This window comes from Canis lupus, chromosome 1, assembly GCF_048164855.1.
Source record: "Canis lupus baileyi chromosome 1, mCanLup2.hap1, whole genome shotgun sequence".
In the NCBI taxonomy this organism is placed as follows: Eukaryota; Metazoa; Chordata; class Mammalia; order Carnivora; family Canidae; genus Canis; species Canis lupus.
The window spans coordinates 29,128,886-29,144,437 of record NC_132838.1 but is presented as its reverse complement, the minus strand read 5'-3'; the positions used below and the strand labels follow the sequence as shown (position 1 = coordinate 29,144,437).

The 15,552-nt window shown below is 34.2% G+C and overlaps 1 protein-coding gene and 1 long non-coding RNA gene across 9 annotated transcripts in view; one reads left to right on the top strand and one right to left on the bottom strand.

Moving 5' to 3' along the window:
• The window catches only part of LOC140632534 (L-lactate dehydrogenase B chain-like), a 167,343-nt gene that overhangs the window by 85,943 nt on the left and 65,848 nt on the right, over positions 1–15,552 (bottom strand). For 2 of the 8 annotated variants that reach the window (XR_012030188.1, XR_012030195.1), the window contains exon 9: positions 1,394–2,738. The exons of the other annotated variants lie outside the window; for them this stretch is intronic. The gene's annotated coding sequence lies outside the window, so the exon portion shown is untranslated. Of the gene's footprint in view, positions 1–1,393; positions 2,739–15,552 lie in introns of those variants that run through there. 8 annotated transcript variants of the gene reach the window in all.
• The window catches only part of LOC140632612 (uncharacterized), a 44,956-nt gene continuing 32,373 nt past the window's right edge, over positions 2,970–15,552 (top strand). Inside the window, exon 1 of the long non-coding RNA XR_012030225.1 lies at positions 2,970–3,111. This is a non-coding gene — a long non-coding RNA (uncharacterized lncRNA). The remainder of the gene's footprint in view (positions 3,112–15,552) is intronic.

Sequence of the window (15,552 nt, the reverse complement as noted above, 5' to 3'; positions counted from 1 at the left end):
AAATAAATAAAATCTTTAAAAAAATAAATTAATTAAAATAAAATACAGAAGAATAAGCACTCCAAGTAACGACAAAATTGTATTAGGAATATAAAAAGACAGGGACAAATTCCTTATGAGATAATCTTTTATATGATTGAATAAGAATATATAAATAAATATACATTTAGGAATTGTACACATTTGTGCATATAAAGTATCAATAAATAAGAAAGGTGCAAAAATGGACCTGTGTTCTTTGAACTGGGTACATAATAACAAAGACAAAATATATTAAATAATGAAAAGCAAATATTATATAAAATTTATGATGATGACCATTACTTAATACATTTGAAATTACAAGGCTTATATACACACACACACACATATATGTGTTTATAGTGTGTGTGTTTATATATATAATGTTTTAAATGTTTATAGTGTGTGTGCATATATACATATACATATATAAACATATATGTATATATATAAGCATATATGTGTGTATATATATACACACAAATTATATATATGTGTGTGTATATATATATATATATATATATATATAATAAGGATATTCTTTGGCACAATGAAAGTCAGTTTTGCTTGAAGCTTAGTAAAAGGTTAAAAGACCAACAAAAGTGGGGGCACCTGGGTGTTTCTTTTTTTTTTTTTTTAATTTTTATTTATTATGATAGTCTCACAGAGAGAGAGAGAGAGAGAGAGAGGCAGAGACACAGGCAGAGGGAGAAGCAGGCTCCATGCACCAGGAGCCCGACGTGGGATTCGATCCCAGGTCTCCAGGATCGCGCCCTGGGCCAAAGGCAGGCGCCAAACCGCTGCACCACCCAGGGATCCCACCTGGGTGTTTCAATGATTGAGCATCTGCCTTCAGCTCAGCTTGTGATTCCAGGGTCCTGGGATGGAGTCCCACATCAAGGCTCCCTATGGGGAGCCTGCTTCTCCCTCTGCCTGTGTCTCTCATGAGTGAATAAATGGAGAAAGAAAGAAAGAAAGAAAGAAAGAAAGAAAGAAAGAAAGAAAGAAAGAAAGAAAGAAAGAAAGAAAGAAAGAAAGAAAGAAAGAAAGAAAGAAAGAAAGAAAGAAAGAAAGAAAGAAAGAAAGAGAAAGAAAGGAAGGAAGGAAGGAAGGAAGGAAGGAAGGAAGGAAGGAAGGAAGGAAGGAAGGAAGGAAGGAAGGAAAGAAGAAAGAAAGAAAGAAAGAAAGAAAAGAAGAAAGAAAGAAAGAAAAAGAGAGAAAGGAAGAAAGAAAAAGAAAGAAAGAAAGAAAGAGAAAGAAAGAAAGAAAGAAAGAAAGAAAGAAAGAAAGAAAGAAAGAAAGAAAGAAAGAGGAAGGAAGGAAGGGATTTTTTTTTTCAAATATTTTATTTATTTATTCATAGAGACACAGAGAGAATGAGAGGCAGAGACACAGGTTGAGGGAGAAGCAGGCTCCATGCAGAGAGCCCAACGTGGGACTCGATCCAGGGTCTCCAGGATCACACCCTGGGCTGCAGGCACGCTAAACTGCCGCGCCACCGGGGTTGCCCAAGAAATGAATTTTTTAAAATGAATTTTAAGCATATCACATATCCTCATATACAACTGTTTTTTCTTGTTTTACTTGTGGCAAATGAATTGCCACATCAAAATGGAGAAAAAGAGATAGCAGGGAAGAAATGTGAGTGGCAGCATATAGCCAAATTCAGGAAAGTACAGGATACATTCATTGAAAGAAAGGAAAGGTCTTAATTTCATTGAGACCCACGGAAGCTGTAAAGCAGCTAATATGCAACATCACTACTTCTATTTACACTGCCCTAACTGACGTGAGACGTCAAGATCATTCTCTTTAATAGAAGAAGCAGGATAAAATTCTCATGGAATTAGCTGTGGGTCACACAGAGGAGTGATTCAGAAAAACAGACTAATGATGGTACAGCAGTGATGAAGGAAACAATGAGACAATAATAGAAAATGTGATTTTGCTGTATCTTAGTGGCAATGGATTTGTATTTCTTAATTCACTTAGCTAGAAAACTTTGGCTCATGGCTGAAAAATAATATTTAAGTTAGGAAATGGATTATGTCTTATCCTGTTTTATCTAAAAACAATTTTGTAGAGTACCATACAGCATCAGTGGATTGGAGCCACTTTTACATAATCATTTTAAGAAGTTAGTGAATCCAAGTTTATGATAAAAATTGCTCTTCATTACTAAAAGTGTGCTAACAAGTGTGTGGCTATTTCCATGTTGGTAGTGACTTCCAATCTATCAGATCTCTTGGTTTGCCTCCTTTAAGGTGTTTTTCCTTTTTTTCCCTAATGATTACAAATGTTTGGAATATCCACCAAACCAAGAAAGAAAAAAAAAATAAATGTGAAAAAGAAACAGAATGTCAGTGAGATTGACTTTTAAACTGGGAGACGGGAAGGTTTTACATAAGTAAACCTAAGCCTCAGCTCCAGAATTTGCTCTAGAATCCTAGAATGCAGTAAATATAAGGTTCTACTGAATAGAGCCTTTATGAGAGACCCATCCTAGTGAAGGCCGCATAAAAAGCTACTTCATTTTCACTGTGTTTTGTGTCACATTTTCTACTCATTAAAAATTAGCAAAAGAAATATTTCAAAAATAATTTCTAAAAAATAGTGGCTCTGTTGGTTCAGCATCTATCTCTTGATCTTGGCTCAGGTTCATGATCTCGTGGTTGTGAGTTCAAGCCCCATGTTGGGCTCTGTGATGGGCGTGGAGCCTACTTTAAAAAAAAAAATTCTCAATGAGTCTGAAGTCATGGAAATTCTAAGAGCTGAGAACATATTCTGACATGTGAATGACATGATTCTTTAGTATAAAGGAATTAACCAGAAAAAAGTAGGTATTCCTCTGCATGGTAATCTCCATTTACAATGAAATAAAGTATGGTCAAAGGGATAATTTAAGGATCAGAGGCTCATCAAGCCCTTCTTTACATGGAAGCATAATCAATTTTCTATGACATCACACTAGGGAGATTCTCTTAAAAGTATACACTGCATAGTGACCTTAAAATAGCAGCCTAAAGCAGCTGACCAGAATAATTCACTGGTAACCAGCCCAACAGCTGTCTGGGGTTCTAGATTTACAAGGTAAGTATAAACATGAAAATGTTTGTGAAACTCTTTCAGCCTAGAGAGCATTTTAAGGGAATTTTTCAAAACAAATAATTTCGAAGTTCTGGGAGAGAACGCCATGAAGAGCTTCAGTAAAATTTAGTTGAGACTTTTAGTCCATTAGTAAAAATTAAAAGTGATTTTTTTCTAGTTTTATTGAGGTATGAGGTAACAATTGTACGTATGTAGGTTGTACAATGTGATTTTTTTAAGTTGTACAGCATGACGATTTGATACACAATGTGAAATGATTACATAACCAAGTTAATTAACATATATTTTAACTCATATAGTTACCTTTTGTATGTGATTGTGGTAAGAACACTTAAGAACACTACTCTCTTAGCAGATTTCAAATATACAGTACAGTATTATTAACTATAATCATGATGCTGTACATTACATCCCAAGTACTTTTTCATCTTATACTTGAAAATTTATATTCTTTGATTAACATTCTCCCCTATTTCCTCTATCCCACCCCCAACCCCTGACAACCACCAGTCTACTCTCAGGCTCTATAACTTAGACTTTTTTAGATTCCAAATATAAGTGAGATTATATAGTATTTCACTTTCTGTGTCTGGCTTACTTCACTTAGCATACTGTCTTCTGGGTTCATCCATGTTTTTGCAAATGGCAAAATTTCCTTCTTTATTATCACTAAATAATACTTCATTGTGTATAGGTATTACATTTTCTTTATCCATTCATTTATCAACTGACTTGTAAGTTGCTTCCATGTCTTGGATATTGTGAACAATGCTGCAATGAATATGGGAATGCAAAGAGCTCTTTGAGGTGCTGATTTCATTTCCTTTGGATTGATATATCCAGAAATCAGATAGCTGGGTCATATGGTAGTTCTATTTTTTTGTAGTTCTGTTTTTAATTTTTTGAGGCAACTCCATGGTGTTTTCCATAGGGGTGGACCAATTTATGGTTCCCATCAACAGTGCACAAGTTTTCCCTTTGTTCCTCATCCTCACCAACACTTGTTATCCCATCTTAATGACAAGTCTCTAATAGTGAGGTGATATCTCATTGTGGTTTTGATGATGATTAACAATGTTGAACACTCTTTCATATACCTGCTGCTATTTGTGCATCTTTTTTGAAAAAATGTCTATAGGTCCTTTGCCCATTTTTTAATCAAGTTACTTGTGGGTTTTTTTTTTTTTTTTTGGCTGTTAAGTTGCATAAGTTCCTTATATAGTTTTTATATTACCCTCTTTTCAGATATATGGTTTGCAAATATTTTCTCCCATTCTGTAGGTTGCCTTTTCATTTTCTTGATTATTTCTTTTTCTGTACAGAAGATTTTTAGTTTGATATAGTTCCATTTGTTTATTCTTGCTTTTGTTGCTGTACTTTTGGTGAAATAGTGGAAAAATCATTGCCAAGATTGATTCAAGGAGACTACTTGCTGTTTTCTTCTAGCTTTATGGTCTCAGGTCTTACATTTAAGTCTTTAAGAAATTTTGAGTTAATTTTTGTATATGGTATAAAAGTCCAAATTCATTCTTTTGCATGTGAATAACAAGTTTTCACAACATTTCCCTTTTCCCATTGTACATTCTTGGTATCCTTATGAAGGATAATCCACCATATATGTGTGGATTTATTTCTGGACTCTCAGTTCTGTTCAACTAGTTTGTATGCCTGTTTTTATGCTGATACCATATGATTTTGATTAATATAGCTTTGGAATAGAGTTTGAAATCAGGAAGTGTGATGCCTCCAGCTTTTGCATTTATTTGTCCTCCTTCTTGTCCTTTCGGGTCTTCCTACTAGAGAAAAATTATTCTGGACAATGCCTTAGCCCCATCGGCTGTCCTCCTCCAAGGTAAAAAAATAAAATAAAATAAAATAAAATAAAATAAAATAAAATAAAATAAAATAAAATAAAATAAAATAAAATAGCTGAAACTTTGTTACCTAATAGTGGATTAAAATGAAAACATGAAACGCATTGCCATGGTATATAGCTATTCATTTTGTAAATATTGTATAATATTATATAACTATTGTATAAAAGATTAAGCCAAGTCTTCCAATATGTTTCATCTTTATGGGTAGCCTGAGTGGCTCAGTGGTTTAGCGCCACCTTTGGCCCTGGGCATGATCCTGGAGACCCAGGATCGAGTCCCAAATTGGGCTCCCTGCATGGAGCCTGCTTCTCCCTCTGCCTGTGTCTCTGTCTCTCTCTGTGTCTCTCATGAATGAATAAATAAAATCTTTAAAAAAAATTTCATCTTTATGTTAAGGCAAAATATGAGATATTTAATTCATTAATATTAATTAATAATAGCATATTAGAATAATATTATGCTGTGGACTACGTAGGTTTTTTACTATTCCATGAACATAATTTTTGCTTTTCCATGGTTCTGCTTTTGTTAATGTCATTCCAGTGCCTTGGTGTCACAGAGACTTTCAGAAAAAGCAAATGAAATTATAACAATCCTCATCCCCATTTAACTATATGGTAATTGTGTTTGTCTACAGGAAACTGAAATTTGGTAAACATATATAATAAGTCCCTGATTACAGTAGTCAGTATTTTTTAAAGAATTTATTAAGTGCCATTTCTAGGTCCTTTCTGTGCAGTTTCTCATTTCATTTTTATAATATCCTTAAAATGTAGGTTCTACTTATATCCTGTTTCACGGATGAGGAAGCTGAGGCACCCAAATAAATTTATCTTGCTTAAGGTCATACAAGTAGTAAGTGTAATATTTGGAGTAATATTCGAGTAATTTGGTTCTGGGGCTGTGTACTCAACTACCTCACTATATTGCCTCTTCCATATGTTATTACCTGGCATCTCACAAATCCTGAAGATATCTTCAAGACATCAGTTTTGCTGTATCCCCAGTGAATACTTTTATAGTCCTACCCCATTCACACTGCTATAGAGATGAAAAACAGCTCCTTTGAGGCAAATGGGTACTTTGTCTATGGAATGACACCTTCATATGTTAAATAAGTCTTATTAAAACATCCAATTAAATTTCATACATGTTAGATAATACATATGAATCTTGTCTTATTTTATGTCTTTTCCTTGCAAAGAAAGAGACATTAATCATTTTGTATTGCTTTGTTATATATAAAATATTATATGGTCAGAAACTTATGAAAAGTTTAAGGAAAACAAATGCCACCATCCTTCAACCCAGCAATAACCCTAGAGAGAATCACAGATTCTCTGATTCCATATATTGTTTTACATAAATCACAGATGTAGAAAGATACATGTCACTTACAGATGACAAAAACATACTGGTAAATATATTTTTAAAGATTCATTCTGAGGGGTGTCTAGGTGGCTCAGTCACTTAAGTGGCTGCGTTTGGCTCAGGTCATGATTCCAGGGTCCTGGGATGGAGCCCTGAGTTAGTCTCCCTGCTCAGTGGGCAGCCTGTTTCTCCCTCCTCCCTCTGATCCTCCCTACTGCTCGTGCTGATGCTTGTGCTCGTGCTCGCTCTCTCTCACTCTCACTCTCTCAAATAAATAACTAATCCAAAAAAAGTTCACTCTGATATAAAACAGGAAATACACTAATATACTGAGCAATCATTTTTCATTAGGAATGTTAGTAAAATGACATATAATTCAAGATAAGTGAAATTTTGCAGTAGAAAGATTATTTTAAATTGGTGGAAGTATAAATTAGTACAATAATGGCATTTATAGGAGTTCCTCTTATAAAAATTACTAAAGGGGCACCTGTGTGGCACAGTCAGTTAAGCCTCAGACTCCTGTTTCAGTTCAGATCTCAGCTGCCATCAAGGCTTCACTCTGAGGGCAGAGTCTTCTTGAGATTCTCTCTTCCTCTGCCCCTCCCCCTCCTGCTGTCTGTCTGTCTCTCTCTCTCTCTCTCTCCCTTTCTGTCTGAAATAAAGAAATCTTTAAAAATAAATAAATAAAAATTATTAGAGATACATGCAATGCTACATGCACTAAGATGGTCATTTCAGTTTTATTTTAAATAACAGCAAACATTCAGAAACACTTTAAGTATTTTACATGTTTAACAAGTGGAATGGTTAAAATCTAGCAGATCTATATAATGAAATATAATGTGGCCATTATCATTTATTTTATTTTTTATGTCTGAGGACAGATAAGAGCTTCACAAAACATATTTCATTGAACCAGGATTCTTAAAATGTGTGCTTTTTCATGGACTCCCTAGTCCCTCAGCAAATAGATCCTTGAGAGACCAATGCAGATTTTTAGGCATATCTCAACTTACAGGAAAGACATACACAATAGCAAAGCCTCAGGAACACATTTCCCCACCCATCATCTCCACTCCTAAGAGTTCTAATTAAATTAAGCAAATGTTTTTAATGAACATACAGAATCTATAGAAATTTAGTTCACTTGAAAGGAATACAATACACCACATAAAAACCAATTTAAAATCAATTATATCACTAATACTTGTGAAAATAAAGAACTTTTATGCCTACAGTAGTTCAGTGTTCAAATTACAGGTTTTTAATATAACTTTTAAAGTTACAAATATACCATTTATTAAAATCTGCTACAAAAGAAAAACACAAAGTAATTTGCACACACACATCCCCACGCTAATCTTGTAAAATTACTAAGTAAAACTTTCATACTGTTCTGAGTACTTACTGGTTAGTGTTTGTCATTATTGGACATATTTATACACAGGACTGTTGTTTTGACATTAATCATTTTAATAATAGCAGTTTCAATGGAGGAAGTCTTTTTTAAATACTATGAATTGAATGCTACAACTTCCCTGGTTTGGAGCATGTACCATAAAGAACCATGATGGAGAGAAGGCAGCCTGGTCAGATAGAAAGTGCTTTAGAGAAGGAATGAGGGCTGAGAAGATGGACTAGGAGTTGAGATGGGCATTCCATCTCTTGGGTAAGTTGTTAAAAAGCCTTTGAGTGTCCATTTCTTCATCTGGCAAATGGTGGTTACTGATACCCATTCAACCTAGGTGACGTGATAGCAGTGCTGACCAAACGTGACAATATTATGAAAGCATTTTGTTCAACTACACCTATCAGGTTTTATTAACCACCGAGCTAGAGCAGAAGCCTACTCTGAATTTCAGTTTCTTCATTGATACACCGTGGAGATGGAACAAATTAATTTCAAAAATTATTTTTGCAACAGAACTCACTTTTTAAGTCAAATCTCATACAGAACTTTGAAATACAGAACCTATGGAACAATGGTCTCAAATCTGCAAAGTCTGTCATTTAAATTTGGATTTTTCAATAAAAATCAAAGAATTCTTCATCTCCTGCATGCCTGTTTCCTTCCCCATAGTCTCTCATTGCTTGAAATAATAAAATAAAAGTACCTGCTGCTCTTTTGCTTTTTAAAAGATAATATGGCTAGTTAAGTTTTAAATTAATTTTCTTACTTTGTACTCAAAAGCAGAAAATATTTAGGGGATCTTCAAAGTGTATAATAAAATGATTCTGGGCAGCCCCCGTGGCACAGCGGTTTAGTGCCGCCTGCAGCCTGGGGTGTGATCCTGGAGACCCAGGATCAAGTCCCACGTCAGGCTCCCTGCATGGAGCCCTGTTTCTCCCTCTGCCTCTCTCTCTCTTTCTCTCTCTGTGTCTCTATAAATAAATAAAAATTCTTTAAAAAAATAATAGTAAAATAAAATGATTCTTAGAGAGTTTTATATTTAGCTATTATTCATGAGTTTACAAATATCTGCATTAAAATAGCAAATGCTCTACATACCTTTGGTTGATTAATGACTCTCATGCTAGAAGGAGGGTCAGTCATCAAAGTCATGTGACAAATGAAAAGTGTAATGAGAAACAAATATTTTCTGACTTCTAACAATGTTCCATTCATCAAATCAGACTTACTTTTTTTATTAAGAATGAAAAAAGCATGAAAAATGTGGAATCCTTTCCAAACTAGGCTTCTCTAACTCCAAAATGACTTTACCATAAACCCTGAAATATTTCCTCCTTTGAGAAAACCAAGCAAGCACAATTTTTATAGAAACCATGGCTGGGTATATATATATATGTGTGTATAAAACAGTGTAAAAGTGTCCATACCTGCCTTACTAATACTCTACTTTCTATACATTTGAATTTCTCTTACTAATTTTATTAAGTCATGTCCCTTTGCTCAAAAGGGAAAAGACTATTATTTGTGGTGTGACTGGATAAATCTTTCCTTTTAGAACTGCAGCAATTTGCCATGGAATGTTTTGACTTCACATTACACATTATTGTTACCCATGTATTTTCCCCAAGCTAATTATAATGAAATCCTCAAAGAACATTTCCAAGTATTTACTATTATAAACAATTTAGTGATTAATATCCTTGCACTCAGAGATGATATTCAAAATATATGATAGGTCCAAGCATCAGGGATCCCTGGGTGGCTCAGCAGTTTAGCGCCTGCCTTTGGCCCAGGAAATGATCCTGGAGTCCCGGGATCGAGTCCCACGTCGGGCTCCCGGTGCATGGAGCCTGCTTCTCCCTCCGCCTATGTCTCTGCCTCTCTCTCTCTCTCTCTGTGTGACTATCATAAATAAATAAATCTTAAAAAAAAATAGGTTCAAGCATCAATCAATCAAAAATGATGTCAACTATGAAATATATATATATATGTATATATATATATATATATATATATATATATACACATACAGATAAGATAGTCTTACGTGTGCAACTGCGTCTACATTAGCCTGGATTAAACTTATGCAATTTCCCACGTTTTAGTTATTATTTTCCTGCAATAAATTCTTAAAAATGGAACTGTTGGGTCAGAAATACACATTTTATTAAAAAGAATTTTGAAGCACATTCCTAAAATATCTTTCCAAAGAGCTTATTATTCATTTACACTCCCACCAGCAATAGGAAATAGGAGTACCAATTTTCTAACACTCAACAACACTGAATATTTATTATATAAGCTCTGTAAAGAATACTAACCGATGTGTAAAAGATGATATATAATAGATTATGATGATCTCAAGTCTTTGTTGCTGCTTAACCATGTCCTCTACCATGTGACTTTGCAATCCCTCCCATTAAAAGATAAATTTCTTGCCTTTTGATTCTGAGTTTGGTCATGTCTTTGCTTTTCTCAATGATATGTTGGCAGGTATGACCCAAGCAGAGGCTTGATACACAATGACTTGTCCACCTGGGCTTGCACTCTTAATACTTTTACCATTGCCATAAGACAAGTACATGAGCTGGCCCACTGATCCCTCTCAAAAAAAGAATGAGAAATACATGGAACTCTAGTGGAGTATGAAAGACATAGGGAGCAGGACTGCCCTAGCTAAATAATCCCAGGCAAGCCTCAACTAGATACAGGCACCAACTACATAGAAACAAAAGCAAGACTAGCAAAGACCAACCCAAAGCAGGCAACTCCCAGTCAACCAAAAAAAAAAAAAAAAAAAAAAAAAAAAAAAAAAAAACAATGTTTTTTTTTAGTCGCTGGATTTGAGAATGTTATACAAAAATGGTTAACTGATACAATATCTCCTTTAATTTCAATTTATTTGGTTAATTTTTTTTGTTTGTTGTTCCTTTACATTTCTTCCTTTATGGTTTCTCTGCTCATGCCACCCATTCTTTTGGTTTAGGGTAGTTACTTTTTTTATTATTGATTTGTAATATAGCTCCTTATGTATTAATGGTATATCTCATCTATTATATATGCTGTAATATTTTCTTAGCTTATTATTTATATGCTGATTTTAGCATACAAAGATTAAAAATGCATGTACTTAAGTCTATCTATATTTTCCTTTATTATTTTACCCTTGGTGACCTACTCGGAGAGATCTTCCTCCTACATCAAGACTTAAAAAATATTTACCTACATTCTCCTTTAATACTTATATTGCTTCTGCTTTTATAGTTAAATATTTATTATAGCTGGAATATGTTGTGGTAAAAAGTTATGAGATAGGGAATCTAACATTAATTTTTTTAACAGATAGTTGTTCCAATATCATTTGCTGAATAATTTATCTTTATTCCATCAATTTGAAATAACATATCCATCATGTACGAAATATTCCCAAAATGCTTGGGTTTGTTCCTAGTTGTTCTATTTCATTGATTTATTATACATTTCTATTCAAGTGCCCCAGTGATTTATATATTATCAGTTTATACAATTTTAAATCTTGATGAGGAAGTGTACATCTATTACTCCTTTTACTACACAGAAAAAATTATAAAGACCATTTTAGAAATGTATTCTTCCCAGTTAATTTTAGAAGTATTTGTAGGACTTCTCTTTCCTTTTTTTTTTAAATTTTATTTATATATCCATGAGAGATGCAGAGAGAGAGAGGGAGAGACATATGCAGAGGGAGAGGCAGGCTCCCTGCAGGGAAGCCTGATGCGGGACTCGATCCCAGGACACTGGGATCATGACCTGAGCCAAAGGCAGATGCTCAACCGCTGAGCCACCCAGGCACCCCTTAGGTTTCATTTAGATATAATTAATTAATCTAATTAATTTAGAAAAAAATGTCTATTTTAGTCTTCTCATTTAGAAATATGGCAAATTATTTAAATATCATTAAATCTGTATCAACATTTTGGAGCTTTTCATCATCTGGGTCTTTGGTATCTCTACTTACATTTTTTCTTTTCTCTTTTTTTTTAAGATTTTATTTATTTATTTGTGAGAGGCACAGAGCAAGAGAGAGGCAGGGGGAGAAGCAGGCTCTACGCAGGGAGCCCGATATGGGACTCGATCCCGCATCTCCAGGATCACAATCTGGGCTGAAGGCAGCGCCAAACCGCAGAGCCACCTGGGCTGCCCCTCTACTTACATTTTTTCTTAAGTGATTCTTTTTCATTAAAATATGGATAGTTATTGCTTGTATAAAGAAGATACTGATTCCATAGCCAGCCATTTTACTAAACCGTTTTTCAACAAATTTTCAATTGATTCTCTTGAGGAGACAACTATATAATCTTGAGGCACTCCTCTAAAATAATATTATAAATAGAAAGGATGTATTTTTGTTTTAAAATATGAAATACTTTTTTCACACTACATATTCCACATAACTATTTTTGGAAATCAAAAGCAGAGGTTAATTCAAAGATTTTCAGTATTTTCTTAGTTATAAATCTTGAAAATATTCTTCATGATTTTTTATTCAAATTGACAGGATCTTCTCCTTACAAAATAGTTGAAGCTTTTGGTGAAGAATTTTGCAAATCTTTATAATTCTATTTTAGATAATAAATCCTGCTGGCAAATACTGAAAATCTCTTGATCTTGAAGCTTTACTAATATCATCCTCTCAGTCAAGAGCTTCTCATCTATATTCCAGTAAAATCCTCCCTCTAGGTGCCAGTAGACAACTTTAAAAATTCAGATCCACTCAACTGTTATCCCTAATATTAAAAAGAGAGCAGGATCCAGATTGCAGGAAGAATGTAAGTAAATGTATAAAATATCTTCCAAGTAGTATTTTGGGGAGCCTGATGTGGGACTCGATCCCAGGTCCCCAGGATCACAACCCAATCCTAAGGCAGATGCTCAACCACTGAGCCATCCAGGCACTCCCAAATTTTATTATTTAATAACATGTTAAGAAGTTCTGTTTATAAAAATTAAACTTTAAACCTTTATTAAACTAAATTTAAATAATTAAATAGAACAGAATGGAGAAGGCTGATTTCTATCATTTTTTGTAATGTACAGAATTAAAACTGTTTTCACTTTAACTATATATTGTCCATAGTAGTAACATTACACTGAAAAATAAGTGAGTGAGATTACATTTAAAGATAATAGAGGAGCTCAGGAGTTTATGTTATTATGTGACATTTTATTAAAAAAAATAATCTATCTCTAATTTAGACTTTCTTAAGTCAATGGATGTTTTCAGAGTTATCAGCTCTTTAAAAAATTAACTGATAATTAGGAACTATTTCCCTTAACATTGTCCACTGACCCAAAATCTCACAAAATTTCATTAATTTAATACAATGACAGAACTCCTTTCTCAACTCCTAGAATAATGGTTCTTTACTTCACCATTGGCTTATAAGCATTTTAAGACTATTGAGGTGCAGAAATCACACCATTAATGATTTGCAGGGGATTCTAATACACAATCAGAACTGACATTGCCTTCTAGCTAGACCAAACTTTAATCTGGATTATCTGCATTAAAATCATATTGTTGGAGCACCTGGGTGGCTCAGTCAGTTAAGCATCTGCCTTCAGCTCAGGTCAAGTCCTGGGACTGAGCCCCACATCGGGATCCCTGCTCAGCAAGGAGCCTGCTTCTTCCCCTCCCTCTGCCTATAGCTCTCCATGCTTGTGTTCCCTCTCTCTCAAAAAAATAAATAAAACATTAAATAAAATAAAATCACATTGTTTCTGTAATATGCATATTCCTGTATTCCACATCATATACAATGAATCTGAATCTGTTCTGGGCTTGGTCATTTTTATAAGCTCTCTCTCCTTGCTATTCAAATTTCATCCACAGGCTAGTAGCATCAACATAACCGAGCTGGTTGTAAAAGCAAAATCTCAGGCCTCACCTCAGAACTTCTGATTCAAAAATCTGTTTTAATAAAATCCCCCCCGGGGAACCCTGGGTGGCGCAGCGGTTTAGCACCTGCCTTTGGCCCAGGGCGTGATCCTGGAGACCCGGGATCGAATCCCACGTCAGGCTCCCGATGCATGGAGCCTGCTTTTCCCTCTGCCTATGTCTCTGCCTCTCTCTCTCTCTCTCTCTCTCTCTCTCTCTCTGTGACTATCATAAATAAATAAAAAATAAAATAAAATAATAAAATAAAATAAAATAAATAAAATAAAATAAAATAAAATAAAATAAAATAAAATAAAATAAAATCCCCCAGATGATTCACATGCACGTAAGGTTTGAGAAGCAGGAGTCTAGGCGATTCCAATGCGTAGTCAGGGTTAAGGATAACTACAATTAAGAACACATCTTCCCATTCTGCAATTTAGTAACAGAAATTATTGTTTCTTTAAAAAGATTCATTTTGCTCCCTAAGATTGAACTTACCATAAAGAGACAAAAGGAGGAAAAGGAAGACCCAAAAAAGAGAACATCTCTCACTAAAATCTTAAATAAATATTAAAATATCAGAAATAAATTTTTAAGGTTGGAGTATCCAACTAGGATACTCCCTTAATTAACTTTATCAGTAGAAATTTCTAAATATCCTTGAATTACCAATATATTTACAACCTGGATCACTTAGCTTGCTTAGTTGTAATGACTCCATTATCTTTCCCTTTTTCCACAAGTTCCTATGAGTTAAAGACCCTTAATGTTTTGTATTACCCTTTCTCCCATCAAAAATACCACAAAATGTTCTCAAGCTTTACGAGAAAAGCACAGCTAAGACACAATGAAAAGAGAGATAAGAGCAGCAGTCATAATTGAGAGACTGTGTGTGTATTTATTGTTTGTTTTCTCCATAGGCTCAAGGGTATTACTCTGTGCTAATGATATTTAATTATTTTTTAAGTTTTTTAATTTGTTCTTTGTTTTTAATCATGGGAAGCCAAACTAAACTTAAAAGATTACTTTGCTAAGCACCAGCATTTTAGAATTTTGCTTTGTTCTGTATCTGGAAAGGTGAACTGACCTACGACCTTTTGTACAATCTGTAACTCTCCAGAACCTGTATGAAAACCGCAGAAACAACCACATTTACGCACATCAGCACCACAGTAAATCCACGTGAGCTACAGGGTGGAAATAACAGGCTTGGGCCGGTGCTGCTGGGATGCATTGTGATAAAAAACATCCAGAAGCATGGTCCTCCCAATAAAGCCCTATGAACAACATTTAACTTGTAGCATATTTTCTCAGTAACATGCTCTAACATAAAGCTGGGTTCTGTGTCATATTTATTATAGTCTTCCTCCTTCAGAGTTTTAATAGAAAATTAACTATGAACTCTTTAACTGATGCTTAATATATTAACAATTAAACTGGTCTTAGCTGTATTACTCAGCTTCTCCAGGTCATCCACAGATAAGTCTTTTCTTCACTATGCAAGAATGTCAATTTTGTTGTTTCTGCCATCTTTGTGAATAAAACCAGTGTTCCTTCGACAGATGAATGGATAAAGAAGATATATATAATATATATATATATATATACACACACACAATGGAGATATATATATATATATATATATATATATATATATATATATATACCTACATATACAATGGAATATTACTCAGCCATCGGAAAAGATAAATACCATTTATTTACATCAACATGAATGGAACTGGGGGGTACTATGCTGAGTAAAATAAGTCAATCAGACCATTATATGGTTTCACTCATATGCAGAATATAAGAAATAATGCAGAGGACTACAAGGGAAG